The 8735-nt window shown below is 36.8% G+C and overlaps 1 pseudogene; it reads left to right on the top strand.

The window, feature by feature from the left end:
• Positions 1-1647: 1647 nt before the first annotated feature.
• On the top strand, positions 1648-6620 carry LOC149848683 (secoisolariciresinol dehydrogenase pseudogene; annotated as a pseudogene).
• The last annotated feature ends 2115 nt before the right edge of the window (positions 6621-8735 follow it).

Raw genomic sequence — 8735 nt, 5'->3', positions numbered from 1 at the left:
TTGTCAGTCGGTCAATATCCAAACCTTAGCAATCCATTTGACATATCTAAATCCAGTAATTATCTTTGTTCTTAAGAAGCAAGTGTCCAAGATTATAGCTCAGAAGCACTTTTAAGATGCTAAAATTTTAATTTCTCATGAACCAATCAAGTCCGATTCATGCTGATTGTTGGAAAATTTGATAGTAACACCACCACCAACGGCAAGAAGCAAACACTTGAATGGGAATTTGGTAATGACTTCACATTATAGGCAGCGACCTGCCTGACAGCTATGCATCTTGGCAATTTTCCAGATGTGTGTGTTCTCCATCTCAAGAAATATTGATATGGATGGTCAGCAGTAGTGGAGCTGCATGCTGCATAAAAAACTGGCCTCTTTTCGGTAATAGCGACAAAGGCCTTGTTGGACAGTGGGTTATGGGGGTATATATCCACGGAATGGTCAGATGGGTTGAAGGGTGAAATATTAGTAGTTTCATAGAGTAAAAGCAATTCAGGCGGTCGTCATTGAAATTTCTTGAAAGATTAGGCCTCTTTTAAATATTTGAAACCTGAGGCAGCTGAACATCAATTCTCCATAGGTCCCTATGCGTGAATGACCTTTAAAACTTCTTGTTTCGTTGTTTTTGCTCCTCGACTTCAACTATTATTACAGTTAGAGCGCTATAGTGATGCTGTGCTGTACTAGAAACTAACCAAACATCATGTTCTCATCATGGTCAAGCTGCCATTTGCTGAAAACAGGATTACATATGAAATGAGAATTGTGATAACTTCATATATGGTTGGCATAAAACACAGCTGTGGAAGCTTTTCTTTTTCAAGCTCACCAGCTTGTGAACATCTCAATGAATTTCCAGGTAATAGTGCTGTATATAGTACTGCTGCAAGTAGTATATATATCCTTAGTATAGTAATCATCTAAGATTGCATGAACTGCAGATTGAAAGGCAAAGTAGTCGTAATAACCGGTGCTGCAAGTGGGATTGGTCGCGCTGCTGCCCAGTTGTTCCATCGCCATGGAGCCAAAGTCTCAATCCTGGACATCCAGGATGAACTAGGCCAAAAGGTTGCCAGCGAATTAGCTTCCATTGATGATGATGATGGCATCTATATTCATTGCGACGTCACAAGTGAGGATGACATGCGTTCTGCTGTCGATACGGTCATCACCAAGTACGGAAAGATTGATGTCATGTTCAGTAATGTTGGAATTATAAGCTAGACTCTTCGTATTCCTCCCTCATTTTTGGAAAACTCATTTTACTTTAAGGCTTGTTGGAATTATAAGCTAGACTCTTCGTATTCCTCCCTCATTTTGGGAACTCGTTTTACATTAAGGCTATTTGAAGTTTTCTATGCAACTCTTTGGGTTCCTCTCCCATTTATTTCTTTTCCTTGAAAATGTAATAGTCTTTTAGTTTTTCTATGGTAGGAATTTATTATGTAATTAAATTCTAGTTGGGCTTGAATGCTATATATATAGCAGCCATGTATCCTCATTTTGACAAGCCATTGGAATGTATTGAAGTCTTTTGTAGCCTTCTCCTTCTCTTGCACCATTTCTGTGTGTTTTTCATTCTAGAGAACAATCTTCTTCTCTAGTTTGTTGCTTTATTTCCAACATAGTGGTATCAGAGCTAGGATGACTTCCAACAATATGGTGCAACCACAAGTTCCTTGCTTTGCTGGAAAAAATCACAACAAGTGGAGTATTCAAATGAAGGCATTCTTTGGCTCTCAAGATCTATGGGACATCGTTGAAAGTGGCTTCGATGAGATGGACAACGTGGAGGGCATCACTCAACGACAACAAACTGAGTTGAAGGAAAACCGGAAGAAGAACAATAAGGCTTTGTTCTATATTTATCAAGCGGTTGATGAAGGCATTTTCGAAAGGATATCTACGGCGAAATCGGCAAAGGAAGCATGGGATACTCTCTATACAACATATAAAGGAGAAGACAAGGTAAAAATGGTGAGACTCCAAACTCTTAGAAGTGAATTTGATTCTTTAAGAATGAAGGAATCTGAAACGATTGAAGCTTTTTTCAATCGAGTCTTCTCCATTGTTAATCAAATGCGAGTAAATGGTGAAAAACTTGAAGATCAAAGAGTTGTTGAAAAAATATTGAGGAGCTTAACTCGCAAGTTTGAACATATTGTTGTTGCTATAGAAGAATCCAAAGACTTATCCACCTTGTCCATTGATAGTTTAATGGGATCACTTCAATCTCATGAACTTCGTATAAAGCAATTTGATTCTCCTTCAATCGAACAAGTTTTTCAGACACAACTCTCTATTCGTGGTGGTGCTCGAGGACGAAGAGGAAGAGGAAGAGGATATGGAGGTGGTAGAAATCAAGAAACTAAAGAAGATGCTTGTGATTCATCTTATTCTATGCGAGGAAGAGGTCAAGGTAGAGGTCGAGGTCGTGGTCGCTCTTTCTCACAAGTTCAATGCTTTCATTGTCAGAAGTATGGTCACACCATAAAGTTTTGTAGAAAGAGATTGGCAGAAGAAAACCAAAAAGAGGTAACTTTCATGCATGAGAAAAATGAAATTCTTGATGATGATATTCTCTTTCTTGCTTGTGATACCAAAGAAGAAACACATGATGAAGTATGGTATATTGATAGTGGTTGTAGTAACCACATGACTGGAAACAAAAAATTATTTGTGGACTTAAATGAAATGGTTCAAACTGAAGTTAGAACAGGTGATGATAATAAGCTTGCTGTCAAGGGACGTGGTGATATTCTTGTTAAAACTAACCATGACAACAAGCACGTCACCGATGTTTTCTATGTTCCAGGCCTCAAACACAATCTTTTGAGTGTTGGGCAACTTATTCTAAAAGGATATGATCTTCATTTCAAAGGAGAAATATGTGAAATTAAGGATAAGAAGAATGCTCTCATAGCCGAGGTGAAAATGACTCAAAACAAAATGTTTCCATTTATATTTCAAAATGTTGTTCTTCCTTGCTTCAATACTATTATTAAAGATCCATCATGGTTATGGCATCTTCGATATGGGCATTTAAATTTCAGTTCTTTATCTCTCATGTGCAAAAAATATATGGTCAGAGGCATGCCTAACATTCATCAGCAAGACAAAATTTGTGAAGGTTGTGTTCTTGGGAAACATCACAGAGACTCTTTTCCTGGTGGCAAATCTTGGCGAGCATCAAAACCACTTGAGTTGGTTCATTCTGATCTATGCGGCCCTATGCGCACCACATCTATTGGAGGTAATCATTATTTTTTAACTTTCATTGATGACTTCAGTCGAAAGACATGGGTTTATTTTCTAAAAGAAAAATCTGAGGTGTTCAAATGTTTTAAGCAATTTATGACATTTGTTGAAAAGCAAAGTGATCTTTCTATTAAAACCTTGCGTACTGATCGTGGGGCTGAATATATGTCAAATGAGTTCGAGGAATTCTTGAAAGAGAAGGGCATCCGTCATCAGTTGACTACTCGATACACACCTCAACAAAACGGCGTTGCGGAAAGGAAGAATCGCACGATCATGGAGATGGCAAGAAGTATGTTGAAATCTAAAGGTATGCCTAACATATTCTGGGCTGAATCAGTGGCATGTGCTATCTATCTTCTTAATCGTGCCCCCACTAAAAGTGTTCAAGACCTAACTCCTCAAGAAGCTTGGAGTGGGCAAAAACCATGTGTTGCTCATTTGAAAGTATTTGGCAGCATATGTTATTCTCATATTCCCGATGAACGAAGGAGCAAGCTTGAAGATAAATCTGAAAAATGTATCCTTGTTGGGTATAGTGAATGCTCAAAGGCTTATAAGTTTTACAATCCAATCACCAAGAAAATTATCATAAGCAGAGATGTAAAATTCAATGAAGAAGAATCTTGGAATTGGGATGAAGAGAATGAAAATAAAAATTCACATTTCATTAATAAGGAGGAGAGTCATGAACCAAGTGGTGATGGAGATACTTCACTCTCCTCTCCATCTACACATTTATCACCATCTTCCTCATCTTCAAGGAGTTCTGAATCTCCTCCTATGAAGACAAGAAGTCTTCAAGAAATTTATGAAACAACAAGAAGAAATCTTGAAGAAGACTTGGTGAATTTTGCTTTATTTGCAGACGCCGATCCAATTACTTATGAAGAAGCATCTCAAGAAGAGAAGTAGAGAATTGCTATGAATCAAGAAATGAACTCCATTGAAAAAATCATACTTGGGAGTTGACTGAGCTCCCAAATGGACACAAATCTATTGGCGTCAAGTGGGTATATAAAACAAAATTCAACTCAAATGGAGAAGTTGAAAAATGCAAAGCTCGGCTGGTGGTAAAAGGTTACAAGCAAAGGTATGGCGTTGATTTTAATGAAGTTTTTGCTCATGTGGCTCGCCTTGAAACAATTCGCATGGTGTTAGCTTTGGCTGCTCAAAGAAAATGGAAGGTCTTTCAAATGGATGTAAAATCAGCATTCTTGAATGGTCTCCTTGAAGAAGAAGTGTATATTGATCAACCTCCGGGTTATGTAAAGAAGGGTGAAGAAAACAAAGTGTGTTGATTAAAGAAGGCTTTATATGGGCTAAAACAAGCGCCAAGGGCTTGGTATAGTCGCATTGATGGATACTTCTTGAGGAATGGATTCAAAAGGTATTTTTTTGAGCATACTCTATTCATCAAAGAAGGCAATCAAGGGGAATTCTTAGTCATATGCTTATATGTTGATGATTTAATAATTACCGGCACTAGTGCAAGCATGCGTGAAAATTTCAAGAAGGATATGATGCACGAATTCGAAATGACTGACATGGGGCTTCTCCATTTTTTTCTGGGCATTGAAGTAAAGCAAGCCGAAGATGGAATATTCATATCTCAAAAAAGGTATGCTGAAAATATATTAAAGAAGTTCAGAATGGAGGGTGCTACACCTCTTAATACTCCCATGGAAGTTGGCTTGAAACTTAGCAAAAATGATGGTGAGAGAAAGATCGATGAAACTCTCTATAGAAGCCTTGTTGGTAGTCTTATGTACTTGACTGCTACAAGACCTGATCTTATGTTTGTTGTCAGCATGATTAGCAGATTTATGGAATCTCCTTCTAATATTCATTGGGACATAGGCAAAAGAATTTTGAGTTATGTGCGTGGCACTATCAATTATGGAATTCATTATAAATATGTCGAAGATTCAAAATTGGTGGGTTTTTGTGATAGTGATTGGGGTGGCAATAGAGATGATAGTAAAAGCACTTCAGGTTTCGTTTTTCACATTGGCTCAGGTGCAATTTCGTGGGCATCAAAGAAGCAAGCAGTTGTGGCTCTCTCCACAACCGAAGCTGAGTATATTTCATTGGCTCTTTCTAGTTGTCAAGCTCTTTGGCTAAGGTGGATTCTTCATGAGCTGAAGCATCCTCAATATGAAAGCACTCCTTTGTTTTGTGACAATAGTTCAGCCATAGCACTCACCAAAAATCCAGTTTTTCATGGCAAAATCAAGCATATTCGAATCAAGTATCATTTCATTAGAGACTTGGTCAAAGATGGAGATATCAATGTCAAGTTTTGCAAGACCCAAGACCAAGTGGCTGATATCTTTACAAAAGCATTGAAGAATCAAACTTTCAATAAATTGAGAGAGAAATTAGGTGTCGTTATAGTCTAGCTTAAGAGGGGTTGTTGGAATTATAAGCTAGACTCTTCGTATTCCTCCCTCATTTTTGGAAAACTCATTTTACTTTAAGGCTTGTTGGAATTATAAGCTAGACTCTTCGTATTCCTCCCTCATTTTGGGAACTCGTTTTACATTAAGGCTATTTGAAGTTTTCTATGCAACTCTTTGGGTTCCTCTCCCATTTATTTCTTTTCCTTGAAAATGTAATAGTCTTTTAGTTTTTCTATGGTAGGAATTTATTATGTAATTAAATTCTAGTTGGGCTTGAATGCTATATATATAGCAGCCATGTATCCTCATTTTGACAAGCCATTGGAATGTATTGAAGTCTTTTGTAGCCTTCTCCTTCTCTTGCACCATTTCTGTGTATTTTTCATTCTAGAGAACAATCTTCTTCTCTAGTTTGTTGCTTTATTTCCAACAAGTAATGCAGGCATTTCAGACAAATCAAGATCCCGGCTGCTCGAGTACCAGAAGTCTAACTTTGAGGAAATCATGAGCGTAAACACAACTGGCATGTTCTTGGCTGCCAAACATGCAGCAAGAGTGATGATTCCAGAAAGGAAGGGCAGCATAATTTTCACATCAAGTCTGTGCTCGGTGATTGGTGGTATTGGTGATCATGCTTATGTTGCATCAAAACAGGCAGTGGTAGGCCTGGCTAAGAACTTGGCTGCAGAGCTAGGGCAGTTTGGTATAAGAGTAAACTGTGTATCACCACATGTGGTCAAGACTCCATTTTCCATGGGTAACAGTGGCTTGAGTGATGAAGAGTTTGTTGAGTGGAACAAAAAGCTTTCATATTTACAAGGTCAGTGCTGCATGCTAGAGGATGTAGCAGAGGCTGCACTTTATTTGGCTAGTGATGAGTCAAAGTTCACAAGTGGGCTCAATCTTATGATAGATGGGGGCTCTTCAGTAATTGATGCAACATTGAAACAAATCTAATGGTTCCTATCCAGGAAGGTCACAAGTTTAGTACTACTTGTAATAAAAGTGAGTGTTGGTTGCTTGCTTTCACCATTGCAACCAAGCTTACCAATCAATTGTAGTCATGTTGTTGTAGCAATCTGCCATGTGTCTACGAGTTATTACCAAATAAACTGCTTCACAAGATGTCTTGTGAGATTTCCTTGTCTGTCTATCAAACATTTGAAAAATGATTGGTGGAGAGTGGATCGGTAATTGAAAATTTGCATCCATTTCAGCGTCCGAATTGATTATGATTATGCTTTCATGCAATCTTTTTCTCAAATAAAGGGTGATCGAATGTTGTTACATTCATACTCAGGTAATTCAAAAGTTAGTTGTGTATATATTTTTGGCTTTTATAACAAAGGAAACCACCCGTGCAATTTCTAATTGATTCACCAGCTCACCCTCTTAGAGACCTCAACCGTCCCTTTGCCAACTCTCATAAATGTAAAACCTTCTGAGTACCCTGGTCCTGCCTAAAGTAAGCATAGATTTTCACCTTGATTTGGCCTTGCAGTAAGGGATGCACACCTCAAGTATTGGAAAACTTGGTAGGTTAGGATACTAAAGGTAACCTATAAACTAATAAAATTCATATATTATGATGAATATTATTAATTGAGCATGGTGGATCACTTTCTTTCGGGAAAAACAATCACATCTCTTTTTTTTTTACTTTTCTTTCATGAGAAATTATCATATTTGTGAGAGAATTTAAGCACTCATACACGGTTATATGACAACAATTTAAATATGCAGATGCAATCTCCTTGCTCAAATCAGTATTTTAAATTGATATATTGGACTATCTACAATCGATTAAAACATATAAGCATATTTAAAAGGATCTAGTTTCAAATCATCTATACTATATAATTATATTATCAACACTAATTAAATCAAACCATTAAATAATTAACAATATTTTAATTAAAATTACAAATAAGATTAAGCTCACTTAAATCAGTAACTTAACCTGCTAAAATGTAAATCATTTAATTGTCATGCAATTTGGGATATAAAAGAACAGAGCTTGTTTTCCATGTAAATAATACAGAATTTAGATAATATTGAATAAGCTTTCCAACACATCAAAAAGCGTGGAATTCTGATATATGGTTACAAGCCTATAGCTTCTGCGAACTAGCTATGTTAAGTGCGACCCGATTTTGAGTTATGATCTTACCCAAATTTAAATATAAGTTTCATGAACAAATTCATACATGTAATATACTAAAATTAATAATGGCATCAAAGGATAAAACAAAGTATATCTTTCACCACTTAAGGTTCACCAATCCACGTTGATTGAAATGAAAGAAAAATATATGACACAAGGATAGATTTACTTACTTGAACTTGTCATAAAAAAAGAATTGAACTCAAGTTTTTATGTCCACCTTAAGTTTAAAAGCATACCGAATGCACAAAATTAAGCTTACATCTTGAATACATGGTACAAGGCTGTCTATGTTAATTTTTATGCTCCTCACAAGGGTGAAACCCTTTACGTATAGAGTACAGAGACCCCAATCTCTCATTAAGAAAAAGAGTACCAGTAGATTGATGCTAACCTCAACAACACCTTCCTTTATATGATAAGGCCATTCTTTGTTAAGTAGTATTTTATTTAAAATACGACTCTTTTTAGATTGTACAAACTTTAGAGATATCAAAAGCAAGGTTATCTATGGATTAGGACCCAAATACAACGTTATCTATACTACCTTATCTTGTTTTGATGAGCTACCAATTTTTGAAGCTTTACGTCCTAAGTTGCTGCAATTTGAAATGAATTTTGGAGGAGGCTCTATTGAGAATCCTATAGGGGCAACAAACAATCATATCAGGTATTTATTTGAAGTACAGTTTGGGAAAGGAAGATGTGGCATGAGAGGACAAGGCTGAGGGCGAGGAGATAATCAAAAGGATGTGGGCTGCTCACACATTATAATACACCTCCCATTTTTTAGTAGGGAAATAAAATACCCACTTGCTACACTTGAAAGAAACCTTAACATCTTAAAGAAAATTGCTAGTGTAAAGATGATCCCAAGTATGTTGAAGAGCAAAGCTCACAGAGTAAAA

Source organism: Nuphar pumila, chromosome 1, assembly GCF_984573655.1.
Source record: "Nuphar pumila chromosome 1, dmNupPumi1.hap1.1, whole genome shotgun sequence".
Lineage (NCBI taxonomy): Eukaryota > Viridiplantae > Streptophyta > Magnoliopsida > Nymphaeales > Nymphaeaceae > Nuphar > Nuphar pumila.
This window is presented reverse-complemented; position numbering and strand designations above follow the sequence as displayed.